Source organism: Notechis scutatus, chromosome 3, assembly GCF_049901735.1.
Source record: "Notechis scutatus isolate UNSWTSFEM ecotype Mainland chromosome 3, rNotScu1.2, whole genome shotgun sequence".
In the NCBI taxonomy this organism is placed as follows: domain Eukaryota; kingdom Metazoa; phylum Chordata; class Lepidosauria; order Squamata; family Elapidae; genus Notechis; species Notechis scutatus.
The window spans coordinates 43825424-43848547 of NC_142011.1; positions in this window are offsets into that span (position 1 = coordinate 43825424).

A 23124-nucleotide genomic window follows, 5' to 3' on the forward strand; every position below is an offset into this window, starting at 1 on the left:
CAGAGGCAAAAGAATTTTGGGCACATCTAATTCTATTAAACTGTTTCTATCTGCCGCCCTATTATTCTGTGGATGTGTCCTGGTTTAATACTATTAAGCAGTCTTGTGATTTAGCAACACTAATAAACATCATTCAGTGAATTTTTGTTAACAGAGTTGTACAGCATTTGAACATTATGGAAAGGAAGTGGTTTGGGCTTTGTGCAAATCTAAGTACAGCACCTCTCTACTGTTCATTAAAACAGTCTGATTTTCTCAGGCTTCCACAAAGGGTCAATTCATTAAAGTTAATGTTGCTATTAATGTACCATAAATTTTGTTCAGTTTACAAAGAAGTTAGAAAAAGCAGGACTGCTTTAAAGAATAGCAAAAAGGCCCTGTGCTAGTTAGTACATTGCAGCATTTCTTCCTAATAATGTTCATAGTATGCACAATTCTATTCCTTAATTAATTGACCAGTGAGCTACTTTTGAGATAACTAAAGAAATTGATTAATTAATCATGTATTACTTTTTTTAAAAAAAGTTCATTACTGAGGTTCATCAAGCTTATCAAGTTAGGACATGTACATGGATATAGAATATTCCTCAACTTCTTTCTAGGCCACCCAGAGTCACTTGATTGTGAGAAGGTTTATGACAAATAAGTAAATAAACTTAACTTGTTCCTGCTGCTTTGGAACTTCCAAAATTCTTACCTCACTATCATATCTGAACTGCAAAAATCCATATAATCACTAAATGGTAATAATTAAGGTCTATAGAAAATTTTGTTTGCTACTATCTAGTGGCGATATGGATCTAACAATTATATGATTTTTGCAGCCTAGATATGGTAATTGAATTCTGGATCTTATTTTCCAATTCATTTAAAGGATAACAAGTAGGGGAAAGTTGTATTAAGAATTGTACATCAATCCTTCAGCCAAATTCCAAGTCTTATGCTGAACATTATGTAACCAAATTCATTTTATGGGACAGACAACACATAGGTTCAGCAAATGTCCGAATTAAGCTATTCAGCTCACCAATGTGAGGTCTGTTATGAAAAACAGAAATCACTTGTCTTTTTTGTCAGAATGACACATACTGTTTGGTTTCCCTCAGTCCACTATATAAAGAAGGACCGTACAAATTTCTATGACATAACACCTTTGTGATTAATCATGAAATACATTTCTAAATTAGATCATAAAGAAGGAAGAGATATATAAAAACTTTCAGTTCATCTCTTGCATGTAGTTGGCTACTCGCATTCATTTTGTGTTATATTGGTGGCATTAAAAGTACAACTAATAATTTATGAGTAAGGAACATATTTTTAAAATGTTAGTCTCTTATTGTAAGAAATAATAGCAACACTAGCAGCCACAAGAGGGCATGTTACACCATATAATCCTTATCCTAAAATTATTTGATGGACATAATCAATGATGAATGAAGGTGGATATACATGTCCCAGGATAATGTTGTAGGATCCAATCTGGGTTGGTCACCATGACCAGAGGCTTACTTTCCTGCATAATAAATCACTTGATTTTTTAAAAGATGTTGAAAGGAGAGCCTGGATCCTAAAAATGAAAATGAATATTTCTTAGTTCTATTTGAGAGGACCATGATAAATATTCAATTGAAATTGACTTGTCAAAAATCTGGATTCCCCCCCCCCCCCAAAAAAAAAAATCAGGTGTATTTTGCCTGAATTTTGCTAATAAACGTTAAGTTGTCCCAATTTGCTCTCTTCTGAAACTGGTTAATCCAAAAATCTCAATATCTCAAGTCAACACAGCTATTTGGCCAGTTGGCTGGAACTGAGGATTATTGTCCTGCAGAGTTATTTATAAAAATAATAAATGTGGAATATAAATAAATAGAGATAACATGTCATGTTGCACAAGGCCATGATAAAAAAGAAGTAGCCCATCACTATGATTCTTCAACATATCAAATCCTTCCAGACAAACACCCTGTGAGTGCTACTTATTGAAAAGATCATACAGATATTCCATTTTTCATCTGCAATGTATTTTCTAGTAAGGGAATGGAATAAATGGTGGAAAGACAGAGGAGAATTATAAATGTGAGATGAGATGCCCAGCACCCCAGATGTAAAGTTTTGTTAATAAAAAAGAGCAATTTTACAAAAATGAAACAAAATACTCAGTCCCAAACAAATAAAGGACATCCACTTCACCAATCTTTTTTAAAGAGAGAGCACTTCAGGCAGCAATAAACACAATCATTTTGTGTTATTTGCATTATAAAAGTACCAGTTGTTTTCATTCAGTAATTATACTATGCACTATATTTTGTTCTATGTCACTTTATACCTTTTACTCCATGGTGGTTTCTATTATGTTACAATATTTTGTCTATAGGGATCACATAGGCCAGTTTTGCCTCATTCAGTAAGGGATTGCCAACCACTTCCACTCTGGTTTTGTTTTATAGAAGCATGCATACTCAATGCCCACACACATTTTAATGTATGCAAATCAGCATAAGACATTTAATGAGCAACAGTTGATTTTTCTAGATCCAGATTTCATATTTTGACATTTTGCAATATCTCAATTTAAAATTGTATCTGTGCCTTCAGTGGCTATAGCATGTCAATTGCTTAAAAGATAATAGGTATAAGTAGAAAAAAACATAGTTATGAATACATGGATACATATAAGAAAAATAAAAAAATAAAAAAAACAATAGGACAGAGAAGGTAGTAGGCACGTTGGTGCGCTTATGTCAAGTGTATGATTCAAAATCCCAGGGATATTATAATGAATTGCCTCTGACTTTTAAAATATAGGCAAATATCTCTGTCTTTCCCTTCCACATCATTCCATAAGCGACATAGTGAAATTCTAATATTACAAATAGTTAGCTGATCTGCATCCATAGGTGGCTAGTCCCAAATCCTCTTAAACAAAATCCAAGAAATGGCCAATTCCTCCCACTCCTCTTTTCTCTTTTCTTTTCTTTTTTCTTCTCTTATTGTTTCTTCTTTATTTTATTTTATTTCTTTTTCTCTCTCCAAACATTATCATACAGTATATGAAAGTCAAGAATAGGAACCGTTTGCTTTTCTAATAGCTGTACATTAACAATAGTATGTGCTTTTCAGTTGCTTGCGTCAAGAACTGCTGCTTGAAACTACAAGATACTTGTCAATATCTGGTGGTTTAAATTGAAAAATGTCAATTTATAATGTAATATGTAGAATATACTCAATGACAAATGACCCTTTTCTTGAAAATTAAAGTTAAATTAAACATCTATCTCTGATAGTAATGGCCTGTTTTTGCCAGTCAAGACTGTTGATGGATAGAATATCTGATTCATAAATCTAGCACATGCCTTGATGTGACATCCATAAATGGGTGGAATAAATTGCAATCAGTGGTCTGCACAGCAAGTATGAAAAGCTAGGCTGTGTACTAAATTATGAACCTTATGCTTTAATGGTTTTTATTGCTCTTTTGTTGTGATGCTGTTTATTATAGTTAAGTACTTTGGTCCAGGAGGCATTGGAGAGCAGTCAATGAAACCAACCAGGTTAATGGAGCTCTGACATAATCTAAATGTTCTCATAAATTATTAAGAAAACCAGACCAGTAAATCTTTAATTTTTGGTTTCCTATACAAAAAAACTAGGCTATCTTTATCACTAACCTTTTGTGAGCGTATTTTCACTAAACTTGATCCCTATGATCTTTGTGTTCTCAGTAGCAGTTTCTTTTTTTCTTTTTCTTGTTTATCTTCCTTTTCCTAACTCCACTTTTCTTTTTCCAACTGTTGGTCTTCTCCCCAACCATTGTGCACAGAACTGCTTACCAAAACTTTCAGGTGGCTTACAAGAATTATCTATAAAATTTTCATAGTCGTATTAATATATATATGGTAGTCTTTTGGGCATGAAGAAGGCACATTGTTTAGAAATTCAACTGTGCATATAGAAGTACAGAGTCTAGCCCAACTGGGGCACTGAAAGTCTATTGTTGTAGTAACTGTTCCTGTTATTGTTCCTGTGTTGCCACTCATGGTTTTCTATCAGTTTTTGGTGGTACCTGTCTTCAATATAGAGCAACAAAGTGTACAACAGTCATCTGTTGTCGTGATGCATCCCACCCATCTCATCAGGGATTCAATGTTAATGGATTCTGTGCGATCCAAGACCTTCAGTTGGAGACACCATCATGCCAATGAATGCTGAGGATGAACTGGGGAGTTCTAGCCACTTTTCTAACCACTTCTCTCGTGCAGGGGTGGACGGTACTATCTTAGAAAGGCTGCCCAGTCACCTTGGATGCTCCTGGGATCTCAGCTGCCCTGGGTACTGAGACAAACATCCAAAGGGCCACCCATTTGTAACTACAACTGCAAATGGTCATCTGCACTTGTACTTCACCACTCCCCCCATTGCCCCAGGACTCGGAGAATTAGGTTTGGACTGAGATGATTTGAAGATGTTGTAGATAATGAAGTGCCCAACATAAACCTGTGAGTAATGAAGTTTTAAGTGGAACAGCCCTTGCACAGGAACAATCCCACTCTCCTGGCAGATGAGATCTTAATACAGTGGCTTGATGAACCATTACATCTGAAAGCTCTCCTGCTGCAATGGATGACCAGGATGTCAACGTGTCTTATGCTTAGAGTGCTTCAATACAATTGCCCTCTTGACTGTTGGGACTATTGATCAATCTACTCTGCTCAAATTGCCAGGGCCAGACTTCTCATGCTGGGATAGGGGGGGGAAAACCCTATCTCAGTGAGTGTCAAAGACCCATTGGCTCATCTGATTTGATCCATCTGCCAAAATGGTTTACTAAAGTGTGGCTGCTTCACGTGTTACAGCAACTTGGAGGTTGAGCTGAAACAGGTGAGAGCGGAATGGTAGGTGGGGATCAAAGATGGACAAGCAGCCTTAAGAAGGACATAGTAGGCACCACCATCAGAGGTGTTACCCCTTCCATCCTTCAGAGTCACTTATTTATATTTATAATTATTTTACTTATGCTTATTCTTATAAGTTTAAATTTATAATTATTTCTAAAACAATATGAATACAATATTGGAAACAGCCAGTCTCAAATGGCTAGTGGAGAGTGACTTGGGGTTCTGATTGCTTTTATTGGTTCAACAATACATTACTAGTCAAACGGAAATTCTGCCTTTTGCATTGAATATACAAGGCCAAAATTGAAATCAGTGGGTATCCCCCCTCCAAAAAAATGAGGATTTGACTTGTGATCCCCAATTTTGAGCCCCCAGAGCTGGAATAGAATTAAAATAATATTTATCTGTTGGAAAAATGGGTAAAAGTCATAGAAGCCACTTTTTGCAATTTCAGAAAATTGAATTAAATTGAATTAGCAATTTACATATTCATATAAAGAGAAAGAAAGCCACTGTAGGAGCACATCATAGCCATGCTTTTATACATGAATACTGATTTTTAGTTCCAGTATTGAAAATAATTGTAGTTTTAGGAGTCACAGCATATAAAACCATTTCCTAAAAAGTGTGTTTGTTAAGAATTGATAACTTCTTTTTTTCTGCAGTTTAGTAATATGTAGATTAGCCTTCAGAAAATTTTATGGGGGAGTAATGTTAAGCTTACTATTACTTCAGTTCTTATTGTTTGAAATAAATATTACAAAGGAACAAAGAGGCATATTTTATTAAGGTGGTTCAAACAAGCAAAACCCAGAATCTCCTACCTACCAGGAATATGGTGTTCTTGTTTAAAAAAAGAAACTGAAAAGAGCTGAAATATATCAGTGACATGTCATGATCAGTTTAGTTGCATATAAAATTAATACTAAAAGACTCATTGGTATTTCTGGCCTGCAATGACTTCTATGCAATTACCCTAACTACAATTACCTCTAATAACATATTAAATGAAGTTCTAGTTGCTACATAGCTGAAATATAGGCAAAAGGTACTATTCTATTTCACAGAGTAGTTGATATAAGACTGGCATAGAGGTAGCAAGTCCATAGCAAGCCACAATGATGCCAGCATGATCTGTTCCTCGTGGTGCCATCATACAATTATTATGTCATATCTAATTTAAGTATATACATTGTATAAGTTGCATCATGATCTTAGGATACATATGTTTTATTTTGCTAACCAGCAAATACTTCTGGGTGTAAAGTTTATACTGCAAGGCACTAGAATTTGATTATATATGATAGATTTAACATTTCAAGATGTAACAGGATGTAATGTTCAGCTGTAACATTCTTACTGAGATCTGTTTCCTGAGTCTTGGAATTTAAGTACTGTTGTATAATTCAGGATAGAATTGTATTGATATTATTTATCATTTCTATCCTTGATATGAAAGTATTATTTCTTTTATTTACTTGCAGAAAGTGTTACATAAAACAGTTCGTAGGATATATGGGATTGAGTGAAATATAAAACATCACAGGCACATGGGCCAGATAGAAGTATTTAAAATAGTGAATATTCTGAAACTAAAAAACAGAAAACTAACTCATAAATATCAGTGATGAAAGTGATGAAATATTATTTAAAAGGCTTATAGACACAAAGCATAATTTTCTCCCTTCAAACTATCTCTCTTTTTCTCTCTTGATAATTTAACCATATTTTCAAAAAAAATTACAATTCCTTTACTTTGCTAAATAGATACTTTGGTTTCTCGAGAAGATTTAGAATCATTGAAGACTTTGCATGAAGCAATTTTGATCTCACCAGATGTATGAGATTTCAAATGCCATCAAATTTCAGACTGCAAAAGGAGGGCCAAGAATCCCTGAGAGTAATAGGTCAATCCAACTAGAGGACGTTGACTTGCAACTGCACACTAAAGCAAACAAGAAAGAAATTGTATGTAAGACTGGAGAACATACTCACTATATTTAAGTATAAGATAGGGAGAATAAATAGTTTATGAACATTGGCTCTCCAGAAATTCAAAACATCTCCAAAGGGACTGTAATTATGTACTCACTTTTACTAAAGTGCTTCAAAAATCAGTTCCCTTATGGTATTTAAAAATATAGTCATCACTGAGGGCAGTAACATCATAATTACTTCCATGAAATGCCAAAAATGTAAATGCACTTCAAAAGTACAGAAATTCAAAATGCACTTCAAAAGCACAAAAGCACTTCATTTTATCTGATATAAAATGAGGATATAATCAGATACAATACATATTAATTGAGCTCCTTCATACTTTCACAATGTGTCATCAATATCAATAAGCTGTAACTATAGATTTGAAAGCAGAGCTATTTTTGAAGCCAAAGAAATTGATTTTCACTAACACATATTTATATTTCACTAACACACACAGCAACATAATTGTCTTCTTTGTTGATTGCATATTTATATGTTAAGTATGGTAATCTTCAGGATTTCAGATCTTTGTGTGAATTATCAATATTTAGCATAAACTACTTAAAATAGGGCAAACCTAAAGCAAAACAAGGAAACTATCTGCTTGTCATGCATGAATTTCAAGGCTCTCTTCTAATACTAGACACTTTATTACAATATCTTCATATAGTAATATGAACCATATGTTATGTTAATCCATCCCCTGTGATTTGTAAACCATGGCTCTTTCTTGGAAGAGTTCTGTTTTATAAAAGCTTTAACATACTATAGCATCTGCTGCTAATTTGGTGCCATCCAGATGTGCTTGACTTCAAAATTCCCAGGAATAATATCTGTTGCAGAACCAATTAGCTCATGCAATGACGACAGTTGCTCCGAAGCCAAAGTTGGGCCTGTTTTAGGATTTGGAAAGAGAGGATGGCTATTGTTCATCAAATGAGATAATTTCCTACATTTCAGGCAAAATTCTATGTTCATTGCCATTGCTAATAAAGCTTGATTTTAGCCTAGCAAGGTGACACAGATGCATATGTGAATTAAGTCTGTCATATGAGTTAAGTCTCTTCAAACTGTTTATATAGTCTTTCTTTAAGAAAATAATTTTGGAATTAAGGAAGAGAGAATACCCACAAACACAGAGCGAAAGAGACAACTAGACAATGGAATACCCTCTCCTCTGTGCGTTAACACAAAAGCAGTCACTTCAAGATGCCTTTATATGCAGCCAAAAGCAGCCCTTTTGTTTCCGAAGCAACAGGAAGTAAACCATTTCTAATCAGCAGTGGTTCTTGGCCTCCCAAAAGATGCTTATCTCTCTTTCCCAGGCTACCAACTGTAGCTTCCGGAGTCATTCATTTCTTTCACACACATATCTCAGCCCCCCACATGTGAAGAGTGTTCAACTGATGATTATTTTTGGAACAATTTACATTTTATATTTAAACTGAGTATGAAAATGTTTTAAAACATATTTCCTAGAAAGGTGGAAGAAGGAGAGGGAAATAAAAACAGGCATAAATGAGAAGAATTATTTCAGTTCTTTTAGAACTCCTTATGGGGATAAAAGAGGGTGCCCAAGCTATTGTAGGAAGAACAAAAGACACTTGACTTAATATTACAAAAAAATCATTCAATCTGATTATACTGATAAAATCAGCTTGCATTCTAAAAGCAAATTTACATGTTGCTAGTTGTTACTGGAAAATTCTTTGTTGCTATAGGGAATTCCCCCCTCAAAAAATAAAAAATAAAAAACCCAGTATACTCCTACAGTCCTACAAGTGCTCTTTTGCTGCTGTGCTACAACCTCAGAAACTAATGAAATCTATGTGCAATTGCTCATTTTGTGAACCATGAAAGTGCAGAATGCAGTTTCTCATTTAAATATTGCATCAGAACATTGCTTTATTCTGCCTGGCCAATTGATCAACCTAGACAGGAACAATGTAGGTGTTTTCTGTTCCAGATGTACCTTCCCTAAGAAGCAAAATTTATCTGAGATATGGGGTGTTGTGCATCCTTTGGTTATTCTTTTGTTCTAATTTCTATTTTGCTCTCTGGGCTTACTTCCTGGCCTGACTTGCTTTTTGGTACTGACTTACAATAGCAGGATTTCAATTGTCCCTAAGGGTTTCCTAGTTATTAAGTTATTCACTTTTCTTTTTTTAAAAAAATATAGTTTATTAATTTTTACAATTAAAACCAAACAACAATACATACACAAATAAACAAAGGAAAGGAAAGGAAAGAGGAGAAGGGGGAAAGAAAGGAATTTTGAAAAAAGAAAGAAAAAGAAAAAAGAAAAAAAGGAAAAAAGAAGAGGTTACAAGGTTAAAAGCATTCTTATTTTAACAGTTTGCAAGGTCTTTTTTTTTTTTCATAACCTTAATTTATGTCATGTACCCACACCTGTTCTTTACTTATATCCGCTACTCCATTATTATAGGTTGATACTTTTCTCTTATGCCTTATGATATATAATTTATCTTTGGTCAGTCCAATTATACCAACAATTCCAGCTATCATAATATAGTGATAGCTGGAATTGTTGGTATAATTGGACTGACCAAAGATAAATTATATATCATAAGGCATAAGAGACATTGACAGGCAGGACATTGCAATGTATGATTTTATATACCATGCTTAAATCAGACCGAAGACGGCGTAATTCAAGGTTTTCTAGTTCTAGAATTTCAAGCCTAGTGGCATAAGGTATTCTACAACGAGTAGAGGAGTGGAGAACTCTTCTTGTGAAATATTTAGCAAATACACTGGTTGAATCGCACCCCTGGCCAAGAGTAATTTTTATGTCTAATCTCATTTTCTGTTATTAGCTATAATAAATAAGACTGGAATCTCACAATTCATCTTCAAATTCTGAAGACAAACTATCAGTTCTTGGAGCTCAGATGTGCCAAATATAACAGAGAAGGGAGAGTGAAGAAGGGTGTCTTCTTTCATACTTTCCCATCTTCCATGGAACAGTGGAATCGTTATTTGAGTAAAGTTACTGATAGATAGGAGTTTACTTTAATGGAGAAGAACTATGTATAACAGTTTCCATGTTTTCAGTCTCTTGCATAGCCATAACTTCACATGACTACAAAATCAGCAATGTTCCATCTGATTGTTAACATGTCATTTAAATTTCCATCTTATCTCATAACTAGCTGCCCTATTCAGGAAATGTATTCCATCAAGAAATCTGAAATCAATTTTCATTCATACTAGGAAATACCAACCTTTCTGCTTCTCACACCCAAGAGCATGTAAGTTGAAATTTATCCTATTTTTAGTATGATTTAGTATTATTTTTAGATTTCTTTTGGGAGGAAAGGCAAATCAAAGTCTGCCACTTATAGTCCGGATGGGCTTGCTGTTTTCATTTATTCAATCCCACACTTCAATGTAATGAGAGAATACCAGGAAACTAGGCAGTGTGGACAGGAGGAAAAACAAGTGACTGAAAAGAGCAGCCAGGAAATAAGAAGGTTGAAGGTGATGAAAATAATGATTCTTCTACAGTGGTACGGATAGGAACTGATATCAGATTTGTGGAATTCCCCTTCATATGGCTAAAACTATGGATTCAATTCAGTTGCAACTCAAACCAGTTCTCATTGCTTCACTTTCAAGGGAACAGATGTTTCTGTAGCTGTTGCAGTGCAAACCTCTCCTTACCACATGGGAACAGAGTGCTAAGGTGCTTGTTGGAAATAAAATTAATGAGAAATTACTTCTTCAGACCACTATTAGGTTTATATAACACGGTTAGTAAATCTCTATTTCTCCAATTAAGAAAAAGTCCAAATGCTTGAAGTGTAATGCCCTGGGGAGGATTTCAGTATAACCCTCTTCAAGGTTCTGCCCAAGATTCATTGTAGATTGGATTGGGCAACAGCTTAGATTAAATAACTACTGTCCAGTCCTTAAACTCTCCTTTTTGGTGCAACATCAACTACAAAAAGCTCTGAAAAAAATGGATTATTTAAATCTTTTTTTTTTTTTTTTTGAAAGTTTTATTTGGGTTTTCACAAAAACAAAATACAAATAAAACATCTTTTTTGAAAATAGCATGGTCCCAGGTTATCACTTCTTTATAGAGACACCAAACACAATTTCATGCTCATTTTTATATTCTATTCCATATCTTATTACCGTTTTATATTTACTTGATAGTTTTTCCCCTCTTTTAATTTTCTCAACTTTATTTTAATTATCTCATCTCAATCAAATCATTATATTTATACTTTTGTCTGTCCTGTTTCAATTTCATATTATCTTTTCTTATTAAACAAATTTTTGCCTGTAGTTACCAATTGGAGTATGATACCTTTATATCTTTTAATTTTATCCATTCAAACTCTTATTTAAGCTTCAATGTATATCTTTAAGATTATAGCATTCAATATAATACATAACTTCCAATCGAATTCTGCTTGGTACATTCTAAAAATACACACTATATTCTTAAAAAGAAAAAATTATATATATATGTGTGTAAATAAAGCACACATTCCATTCCAATTCAATTCTATCATTAATATTCATTAAAATCTTAACATCTTTAACATTTCTTTTCAATTAAATACCATACTTCCTTGGGAACACTTATAAACTTTCCATAGTTAATTCTTTTTTTCCTATATTTCTCACTTATATTTTTATAAATCATTACTAATAATTAAAAAATGTTCCCATTTAATTCTCTCAATCATTTTAATTCATTTATTTATTACCAAACATTCAACAACATTACAGTAAATATTTTATCCATCATTTTAATCATATTTTCTAAAATTATTTCTGTTTATAATATAACAATGCTATCTTATGTACCTTTGCAGAATCCCTTTTGCAATTAAATTTTCACCCATTATCTCTAAACAAGCTTATGGTTACAATCCTTATATCTTTTCCCTGTTTTTCCATTTCTTGTTTCTGTCTTTTACAACTTCTTTTCCTTGCCTTCTTCCCCATCTTCTTCTCCCTCCCCTTTTTACCCCCTCGTCTCTCTACTTCTAACTCTCTCATCTGTAATCCCCTCTTCTGTTGCTTTCTAATATTATACTTATCTTTCAAATTCTTATTCTTCTTTTTGGTTGTTTTTTCTAGTCTTAAACCTTTCACTCTCTTTCTCCCCTTTTCTTTTTTCCCCCAACTTAAAATTATTTGATCATTAAAGATGGCTTCTTCTTTGTCCCAATCTTCTTGTTCTGCAAGCATTTCTTGTTGTTTCTCATAGTTCCAGATCTCCATTTCTAAGAATTGAAATACGAAGCCAAAAGAACCTCTCCCTTCTTGTGCATCTTCTTTCCATTTTTTAAGTTCCATTTTCAGTTCTTCTAAGAGTGATACCATTTTAAAGACTTTTAAACAACCACCCAGTTAATTTTAGTCATCCAGATGCAAAAACCAAAAATCACCAAGTAATCCAAATAATCCAAGGCTGTTTCTTTTTGCTTCTTTTTTCCACTTTCTCTTCCTGGGGTTCTATTATTTTGTTACCAAGTTGCAATTAAAATGTATCTTTGAGGAATCTCGTTGAAATTTCACTGTAAATTCCTTTTAGTTACAGTTCCATTCCTTAGTTCCAGGCAGTCTCCTCCATTTTTCCAGATCCTGCCCTTTTATTCTTTTTTTTTCTCCTTTCCTGCTTTTAAAAACTTTTAAATATCCAGAAATCTTTATTATCCCTTTGACTTTTATTTTAGCTTAGATGCCTATTAATGTCAAAGTGGATTTTTTTCAATTTCTTGCTTAAGTCTCTTAGCTGTCAGTATAAGGAAGGGAAGAAAAAAAAACCTAATCCTGTCCCTTCTCTCTCTCCTTCACAGCTTCAAAATCTTCTTTGGGAACAATGTTATTAAATTTAAATTCCAGGGTACCTTATTTGTTGCTTTTGCTGTTTGACCCGGTCAACCAAAACTTTCTCTTCTTATCTTCCTCCTGCACATTCTTTTCCGGTTGAGTTCTTCTTTGTGGTGGCCATTTCTGACCACCGCTGCAACTGCCTTTGGGAAAGGGAGTAATGGCCAGCTGGGGAGGAGAGATGCGGCTCTCCTCAACCCTGCAGGCAGTCTCCCCCTTCTTCACCACCTCTACGGGGTGGTTTAGCCCCGAAACCAGCCAGCTTGGGGCGCTCCAGCGGCAAGCACGGATCAAAGCCTCGCAGAGACGAGGCTTCGGTCTGTCGCCGAAGAAGCTCAAACCGGAAGCCGATTATTTAAATCTTTTCTTGTCTTTGGGACTAGGCTTAGAAGCTTCTGTAGTCCTATTACATAGACAAGACTGAGAAATAGTCACTATTCCAACCTAACAATAGTTTTATTAGAACAGGTTTACAGAATCTTCCAAGTCTGAATGTGCTGCCTTTTCTTCCTCTTTTATCTAAATGAGAATTGAGGAGAGGAGATTGTTTGAAGTATATTCACAAACAATTTTCTTGGCTTGAGGTCAGGTTTTGTTTGCCTGATTGTAACTTCTCTCTGTTCTTCAAACCCATCCTCCTTATTCATGACAGCTTCATTGTTTGCTCTTATTGATGATCTATTGCAGGTCTTAGATAGGGGAGTGCAGCCCCTGCAAGTTTAGATCTTTCATTGCCACTCAATCCCATTGACTATGGTATTTTTCTGAACTGGCTAGGATGATTTAGAATTCAGGACACCATCCTTCAGTTAATAGCTGGTGTCTATGGAAATGATGGTTGAGCCCTCAGTCTCTACAATATGGAATCATTTGAGGCTTGATCTCCTATCCCTTCATCTGTAAAATCTGCATGAAGTCACTGTGTTTTGGAGTCATCCAAAAGTTTGGGATTAGTATTGACAATATGCTGATGATACTTGGTGATACACTTATATCCCAGGCTATTCAGGAAATGTAATTAAAATCATGATTTCAGTGTCATGAAAAGACAATAAACTGACCATTATTTAATATATTTCATTGTATTTTTATTAATTGAAGAGATACTTATGGGAGTTTCTACTTCAAATGCCAAAATATCTTGGCTAGTTTTCATTTTGACTAGGTTGGGGTGGAGTAAGAATTCTACTTGCTGTTCTGTTCTTCCTTTGGCAGTTAAATGTCTTGGGTTGCCATTATCAATACTGGTGAAATGGTAGAAAAAAATTGCAGCACAGGTCATCAACTTTAGTTTGGAAAAAGTCCTAGAAAGCAATGAGAATAGGAGAAGTTCTATGAGACAAGTTTGAGAAAGGATACAAACCTTGAAGAAACCATCAAGCTGAGCACTTTTTGATATTTCCTCATCATTCTACTTCAAATTAGCCTCATTATGAGCTTGAAGAATTTCTGTGACAGAAAAAAATCACCAGAATATCAAAATAAGCAAAAATAATATTTCTTCCAGGGATGATCTGTATGTATGAGGAACAGAGATGTCGTCCAATCAATCAAGTTGGCAAATAATTCATAATCCTTTCCTAAAGTTTGTCAATCCAGCCTCCTTTCTTAAAAACCTGACTATTCTTTTTGAAACAAACAAATTTCTCTCACAAACATCAAATCATTTCCCCAAGGAGAAATGATGATTCAATGATTCATTATGTTTGAATCACATTTATACAAACACAACAGTAGTCAGGTAATAATTTCCTAGCTTTTCCTCACTAACTGTGGGTTAATAACAGCAGTCAACCAGCCAGCTGGAAAATTGACTGGTAAAATATTTTAAATAAAAATCTTAGTAGGAACTGAGACATATATTTTGACCTTCTATGAGAGCACAAAAATTAAATATTTACCTGGGGCTTCTGCCTAGCTGATGAGTCAACTGGGAAAAAATGTAAAACATTAAATGTGAGACAGAGAAAAACAAATTTCTAACAGTGTTTTATGTAAATTCAGACCACTTAACATTTAGAAGTACTGCACACATATATAATATAGGTGCTTGTAATACTGTAAAAGGGAAATAACCTGTTACTGTGTTTGTCTTCGGTTACTTTGAAAATGATTTGGAATAAAATATTACTTCCTCTCTTCTCACTATAATGATACTCATTGTTTGAAATCCTGTATGATTAACAGAAAATAATAAAGACAGAAAAATTGTGAAATGTAACAGATGTAGTACAAAAGTTCAATAAAAGATGAAAGAGATCAATGTAAGGAAAGAGAAACATTTTTCGTTTAAAGAGCAATACAGGCAAAATTAAGTTCACATTTTTAGTATATGTATCAATAATCTCAATTGGGTATTCTTCGATTATTTTAAATTTCAATGTGCATAATTCTAGCAAGTAAAATCGGCTTTTCATTATGAAAATTCAAAATATGGAGATTTTCAACTTGGAAACAGTTCATATAAAATCATTTATTTTATCGTCTATTATGAAGCCAAGAAATGCAGCATTAGAATACTTTGTTACATTTCCAGAGCTTTTTATTATATATTAGCCTCGAGTGGCTTTTATATTTTTAAAAAAATGGTTTAGATTGATAGGTGATAGCTGTTTGATGCTCATGGTCTTTAGGTGGCAAAGGGCTTAGTTCTTTGAAGTGACTGAAAGTGGCTTACAGCCACTGGCTTTGTAAGTTATAATCAGCATCTTGGATTGCACTTAGAAACTCAGTGGAAGCCAGTGATGTTATATCAACTAATCATGAAATGCCCAGAATTTCCCACACTGCCATTTTCAATCATTATTATTCTAGATTTCTCCTAAGCACAGGAGAAGCCACATGTATGGTCATTTTCCTGAGCTTTTTTCTTAGGCCGTCAGATTTTTATAGCAAAAATTGAACTATGCTACTATCTATCAATCATCCAGGCTTTTGCAGCCTAAATTTTATAGCCTTACCCTTTTTCAGATTTTGTAACTAGACTTCACCACCTTCAATTGGACAAAATGCTCTTTTTCTTTAAAATGAGATGAACTTTTTATCTAGAAAATTTTACAGCTACATAAACCCATTTTTATTTTTCTTATAAAACTCTGCCTGAGAATTGTACTGAACTATAATAAAAAAAGGAATGTATGTTGTCCAAATTACTAATCGCAAGATAACGTCTTTATTATCCTAGGGACTTTGCAAAGCTAAACAGGAAGAGCACATGGATTAACACCAAAATGGCTTTCAGCGTTTAAAATATTGGATCATGCTGGCTAACTCCTAAGCTGTACTGTTTTATTAATAAACTCATTTGAATTAATAGGCCTGAAGCTGTTTTTGTTGTATATGGAAAAATTGAAATCAATTGATAATGTAGAAGGCAAATCCTGCTCCAAAGATCAATAGTGTTTGTCAGAAATGCTAAAGAATTGTGGGAAAGAGAACACTAATGGTCCTATTTGAGTTCCCCTCCCTTTCATTTTCACCAGTAAAAAACAGGAAAACTATAAAATACTTAGGCCAAAAGTTGCATAATGAGCTTTTACTGTGAGTTTCAAGACAGACACCACATGGTTTTATATTGGTGAATATTGATGCAGACAGTTATAGCAGCTGCATTTCATGGAATTTACCAAACCAGATGTTCTTTCAGATGCAACACTTTATACTTGACATTTATTAAATTAATAGTATCAATAAAGTAGCTGTCAATTGTCAAGATCTTTCCTTCCCTATATTGGCATAAATTTATCTGTATAATCTGGGCTTTGTTATAGAGAAAAACCTAGTTGGAAAGACATCTAAGCCCCATTTCTACATTCCATATCAGTAATATAGTGTTCAACTTCTGGAAAGAATCTGATTCTGAATATAAGGAAACAAACTGTACTTATTCAGTTCTCAAAGAAATGACTACTGTAAATGGTCAGGTGTACTGTTCAAGGACATCTGGGGGGAGGGGAAGTCCCAAAAAAGTCAAGGGAATGGCCATAATTGTGCACCATACTTTTTTTTTTTACATGCAATGCATCTTGAGTTTTTGACACTACACTCCCCCAGCAGTACAGATGCCATTGATACTGGGTTTTTTCTTTTCTTCATGTGATATATTCCAAGGAATATCAGTTTTGCTGAAATTGAATTTTAAAATTTATCCTCAACTGAACTTGTGTAATTTGTTTTAATTTAAACAAACAAATCAGTAACATGGAATGTGTAACTCCGACTGCTTTGTAAAGTTTATCCTACATGATGATTCTCTCACAAATATACATGCACATTCTACCTCCTACAACATTCAGATGAAATATTTTCTTAATTTTTAACAAACAAGTTTTCAATATATTTTCTATATATACAAATATATTCTGAAATGTAAAGTTGACATGTGTTATCATATAAGAGATGGAAGGTAATAGTTTTTGCAATTCAGACATCAACAATACATAGAAGAAGTATAGCCAGAAGTGCAAGCTGGATTCAGAAGAGGCAAAGGCACTTGAGGTCACAGTACTAACAGCCAGTGGATAATGGAAAAACCAAGAGAGTTCCAAAAAGACATCTGTTTCTGCTTTATTGATTATATTAAGGCTTTTTACTATGTAGCCTACAACAAACTTTGGATAATATTTTAAAAACATGGGGATATCAAGGCACCTCATTTGCCTAATAATACAGTGAATAGGAAGCAATTCTTAGAATTGTAAGATGCAATTAAATAGTCCAAAATTGAGGAATTAGTAGACCAACATTGTGTACCATCCCTTTATTTACATGTATTCTTACTATATGAAGAATATATCGTGAGTAATGTTGAACCAGAAGAAATAGAAATTAGAAATCAAAATTGATCAGAAAAATGCCAATAACCTCAGATATGCTGCTAACATTTTGATGGCAGGAAGTGAGGAAGACTGAAGAAAGTTCTTATCAGAGGAGAAAGTGGAGACTGCAGAAATCAGTGTGGCATCAATATTAACATGAAACAAAATCTTGCATCAAAAGACAATACCAAAATGGAATTATTAGGTGATGAAGAAGTTGAAGTAGCTGTATTTTATCTTTGTAGGCTCAAAAATTCATAGGCATGTGTTTGTTGGCCATGAAACATGAAATATCTGTAATTTGAGAAAAAGACAATGAAGCATCTAAACAAAATGTGAAAAGACATCACACTGACAATCTATATCGTCAAATGTAATACCCAAATGTAATTCATATTTAAAAAATAAAGTTGAGGCATTTGAATTATGGTAAAAAAAAAAACAGACAATTCGTTGAAAGCACTAATGATGATGGCAAGCTTTAAATATTCTGAATGATATAGTGCCACCTGAAACAAAATTTATAGTCTTTTCTCCAATTTAGATTGCAAAATTGAGGCAAGAATTTATTCAGATATTTGTGTCAGGGCACTTTATTCTTCTACATAAAGTTATTTTCAACATACTGCATTAATTTCCATCTTTGTATATTTCTTTTTTGACTCCATTGTAGATCATTAAGAAAGGAGTAGCTAATTAGCCACAGTCAATCAATATATTTATATAGTATATACACTGCTCAAAAAAAATAAAGGGAACACAAAAATAAGACATCCTAGATCTGAATGAATGAAATATTCTTATTAAATACTTTCTTCATTACATAGTTAAATGTGCTGACAACAAAATCACACAAAAATTATCAATGGAAATCAAATTTAGCAACCCATAGAGGTCTGGATTTGGAGTTACACTCAAAATTAAAGTGGAAAAAAACACTACAGGCTGATCCAACTTTGATGTAATGTCCTTAAAACAAGTCAAAATGAGGCTCAGTAGTGTGTGTGGCCTCCACGTGCCTGTATGATCTCCCTACAATGCCTGGGCATGCTCCTGATGAGGTGGCAGATGGTCTCCTGAGGGATCTCCTCCCACGCCTGGACTAAAGCATCCCCCAACTCCTGGACAATCTGTGGTGCAACGTGGCATTGGTGGATGGGGCGAGACATGATGTCCCAGATGTGCCCAATTGGATTCAGATCTGGGTGGGCCAGTCCATAGCATCAATGCCTTTGTCTTGCAGGAACTGCTGACACACTCCAGCCACATGAGGTCTAGCATTGTCGTGCATTAGGAGGAACCCAGGGCCAACCGCATCAGCCTATGGTCTCACAAGCAGTCTGAGGATCTCATCTCGGTACCTAATGGCAGTCAGGCTACCTCTGTGAGCACATGGAGGGCTGTGTGGCCCCCTAAAGAAATGCAACCCGACACCATTACTGACCCACTGCCAAACCGGTCATGCTAGAGGATGTTGCAGGCAGCAGAACGTTCTCCACGGAGTCTCTAGACCCTGTCACGTCTGTCACATGTGCTCAGTGTGAACCTGCTTTCATCTGTGAAGAGCACAGGGCACCAGTGGCAAATTTGCCAATATTGGTGTTCTCTGGCAAATGCCAAATGTCCTGCACGGTGTTGGGCTGTAAGCACAACCCCCACCTGTGGACATCAGGCCCTCATACCACCCTCATGGAGTCTGTTTCTGACCATTTGAGCAGTCACATGCACATTTGCAACCCGCTGGAGGTCATTTTGTAGGGCTCTGGCACTGCTCCCCCTGTCCCTCCTTGCACAAAGGTGGAGGTAGCGATCCTGAAGCTGGGTTGTTGCCCTCCTATGGCCTCCTCCACATCTCCTGATGTACTGGCCTGTCTCCATGCTCTGGACACTACGCTGACAGACACAGCAAACCTTCTTGCCACAGCTCACATTGATGTGCCATCCTGGATGAGCTGCACTACCTGAGCCACTTGTGTGGCTTGTAGACTCCGTCTCATGCTACCACTAGAGTGGAAGCACTGCCAGCATTCAAAAGTGACCAAACCATCAGTCAGAAAGCATAGGAACTGAGAAGTGGTCTGTGGTCACCACCTGCAGAATCACTCCTTTATTGGGGATGTCTTGCTAACTGCCTATGCTTTCCACCTGTTGTCTATTCCATTTGCACAACAGCATGTGAAATTGATTGTCAATCAGTGTTGCTACCTAAGTGGACAGTTTGATTTCACAGAAGTGTGATTGACTTGGAGTTACATTGTGTTGTTTAAGTGTTCCCTTTATTTTTTTGAGCAGTGTATATGTAAATATAGACTGCAGGACATAGTATGGTTTCTTTCAATTCAGTAATTTATTGATCGTGTTCTTATATATCTATCCTAAAAAGATATCAATGTTATTTAAATCTAAGTCTTATTCAGTTGTACTGCATTTATGTAAAGAAGATGATATAGAATTTTATATTAAGTATTAAAGTCAAATTCAGCTTTTGAAGCCTAATATTTTCCAAAACAACATAGAGTTGAACTATACCCCAAAATGGGATTCATCCATAGATTTTATTGGGGTTGGAGATGGTATGTGATTTATATATGTTGCAAAAGTATACTAGCTAAACATTGCAGTATAAAATAGTACATATAACTAAAACAAAAAACCCCAAACCATGGAATAAACTACTTTAGGAACAGATATTTCTCTTGGCAAGGTAATTTCCAGTCTTATGCTAAAGTGCAAGCTATCTATGAAATATTTTTAATTATTAGAAATAGGGTTTTTTACACTTGAAATAATAGAGTTTCATTATTGCAGTGGCATAGAAATTTAATAAATAAACATATATTCAAAACATTTATAAACTTTAAGCTTTATTTAAACCATTGACTATGTCAGTACATAACAGGGAAATATGTCAGTATATAACAGGGAAATAGCATAACTGGATATTTAAGTGCAGTTCATGCCTAATGTCAAACAATCCATATTTGTGTCCTTTACCTTCTACAAGAGATTAAATTCATCAGAAATCAAAGAGGAAACCAAAACATTCCTTGTTGTTTTTTTAACAAAGGACTAGTGGAAAATCAATTACAAACCTTGATTTCAGATTCTGAATTGATGTTTGCTAGAACCATAGGTTCAGACATTAACAAGTATTTTGCTTTATTAAATTCTGGTTAGTTTCCTCATTACTCTGATACTGCTGTCTTCCGATAACCAGAAGTCCTATTCACTAAAGCAGTCGATATGAATGTACATTCCTTTCTTCCCAGAGACTGACTAATCCTCACATGTACATTCAGGACGTCCAAATATGCATCACAGCATAACTCGATAAAAGGCTGGAATAGGATGTGATATATTTTTTCACAGGAACTTTATCAGATGACTTTGTTCTCTATACTTTGTCTGGAATTACATTCTTTATGAATTGGATGTCTTTGATTAGATAGTAATTTGAACCACCACAGTCTTTTTTTTAAATTCCATTTCAGTAGAGTCAATTGGTTATTGTGGCAAGTTTTCTCTTCACCTCAGTTTGATATCACAAATGAGATCAGCATTTTCCAGCTGGCATAGGGAATGAGGTTGTTATTGGGAATTTTTATTACTCTGTGATGTCATCCAGTAAAAATGTTAAAATTCTAAGTATATATAAAATAAAAATCAGGAATGAATCATTAGAAAAATATCAAAAATATATAGCTTACTTATGATGGCATCTGAAAAATATTTTCAGCTCAATTGTTACATTACTAAAGCATCAACAGAACGTATGCAAATCTATTGATATTAGTTCTTGGTTTGTACATGTTTCTCAAGAAATATTATCACTTAAGATAATATATCCTGGAAGGAAATATGTTTCAATCCTATCAATTGGTACAGATGTGTGGAAGTAACCCATAGGCAGTGGGCAATAAATAGGCAGTTACTCCTTTATTCTGATGAAAAATCAGCTCTACAGCTGATAACACATAAGAACAATCATATATAAACTATAACTGTATAAAAAAATTTCTGTAAGCAATATTAACTAAAAGGGGATGTGGGGAAAGAACGAAAAAAATAATATTTTTTAAACAAGTATCCAATATTTCATCATATTCTTCATTATAAAAATTTAATTATATATTTGTATATAAACTTCATTACTATTCAAATTTTATTACTGAATTAAACTCATACAATATTGTCTAATTTTGCCTCACAACTAATCTATTTCAAAAGCTGAAAGTTGATAAATTAAAATTAATTAATTAAATCAATGAACCATTTTGAATCCAGTATAGTATTTTTTCCTGTATGAAATTAATTTTGAAATTATGTAAAAAATACTTTTCTAAAAAAAACAAACCTGATGCAATTGATTTGCACCATAAGTTATTCCAACTCACTATTCCATATCTCTTGTACATTTCTTGTCTATATTTCTTGATGTAGAGTTTTAATTCTTGCAGGACAATGTTGGTTTGTTCTTTGAAAAGGCATTCTCATACAGAATGCTTAAGAAATGTTAGAAGCCAATATAGTATCAGAGCCAAACAATAAAACTAAGAGATACATAAATTGTATTTTGACTGTTTTATGCATGTTATACAGTATTCCTTTTATAATCCTTCAAACATTGTAAAGTTGTCATTATACACTACTTGATTGAAAGCATTAATCCCATTTTCTACCCAGATTTTAAAAGAAAAGTTTTCCAACCATTTAAAATAGGATTACTCCAGTGCATTAATTTTTCATGATAGCTGGAGTCAAATTTAATTTTCTATCCAATAGAACCCAGTGTGTCTAACACTTTTCATTTCCTGCTATAGCAAGAATGAAAAACTTGACAGAACTTTATAGCACCAAATAATATTCTCTAATAAAGCTTGAAGAAAATCATTTTTTTTCATGTCAAACATGTTTTAAAGTCCAGAAAATTGAAAGCATCTTCACATATGGCATCCACAGCTTTAAAAGAAAAATCCTAGCTATATTTTCCTTCCATAAAAAGTTTACCATTAACTTGTCATTGCATTTCATTTCATTGCCTTGCAAGGTATTAATACTGAAAGTACTCTCAAAATGTCAGCATGTCAAACTTTTTTCCCCAGTAGAAAATGAATGAGCAATGACCCTCTTTAGTCATTTCTACAGGGACATTCCAGCTTTAACTTTTTAAATTTATCTACCTTTTAAATCCAGTGGCTTTTGCCTAGTTGAATGGTTTTTATCCAGGGGTGTTATCTGAATTAAATCAAGCCATAAGTTCCAATAGCAACCACTAGTTCTTATCTTTGCTTAACCTTCACCTCCAGATTAGCTGGCCCACAGCTGGCCTCTTAGCCTGAACCTTGTCTAGCAGTGAACTGTCCTAGACTTGTTCTAAAGCTGTACAAGATCACATTTATGTGCAGGGGTCATGACTAAGGAGAAAGCAACCAGCAGGGTCACATATAGCAATTGTGTAAAGGTGACCTGTCCAATCCTTTTTACATGTTTCAAAATGTTATTTCTATGTTGAACTCCCATTAAGAAGGAAGAAAAATACCTCCAAATTCTTT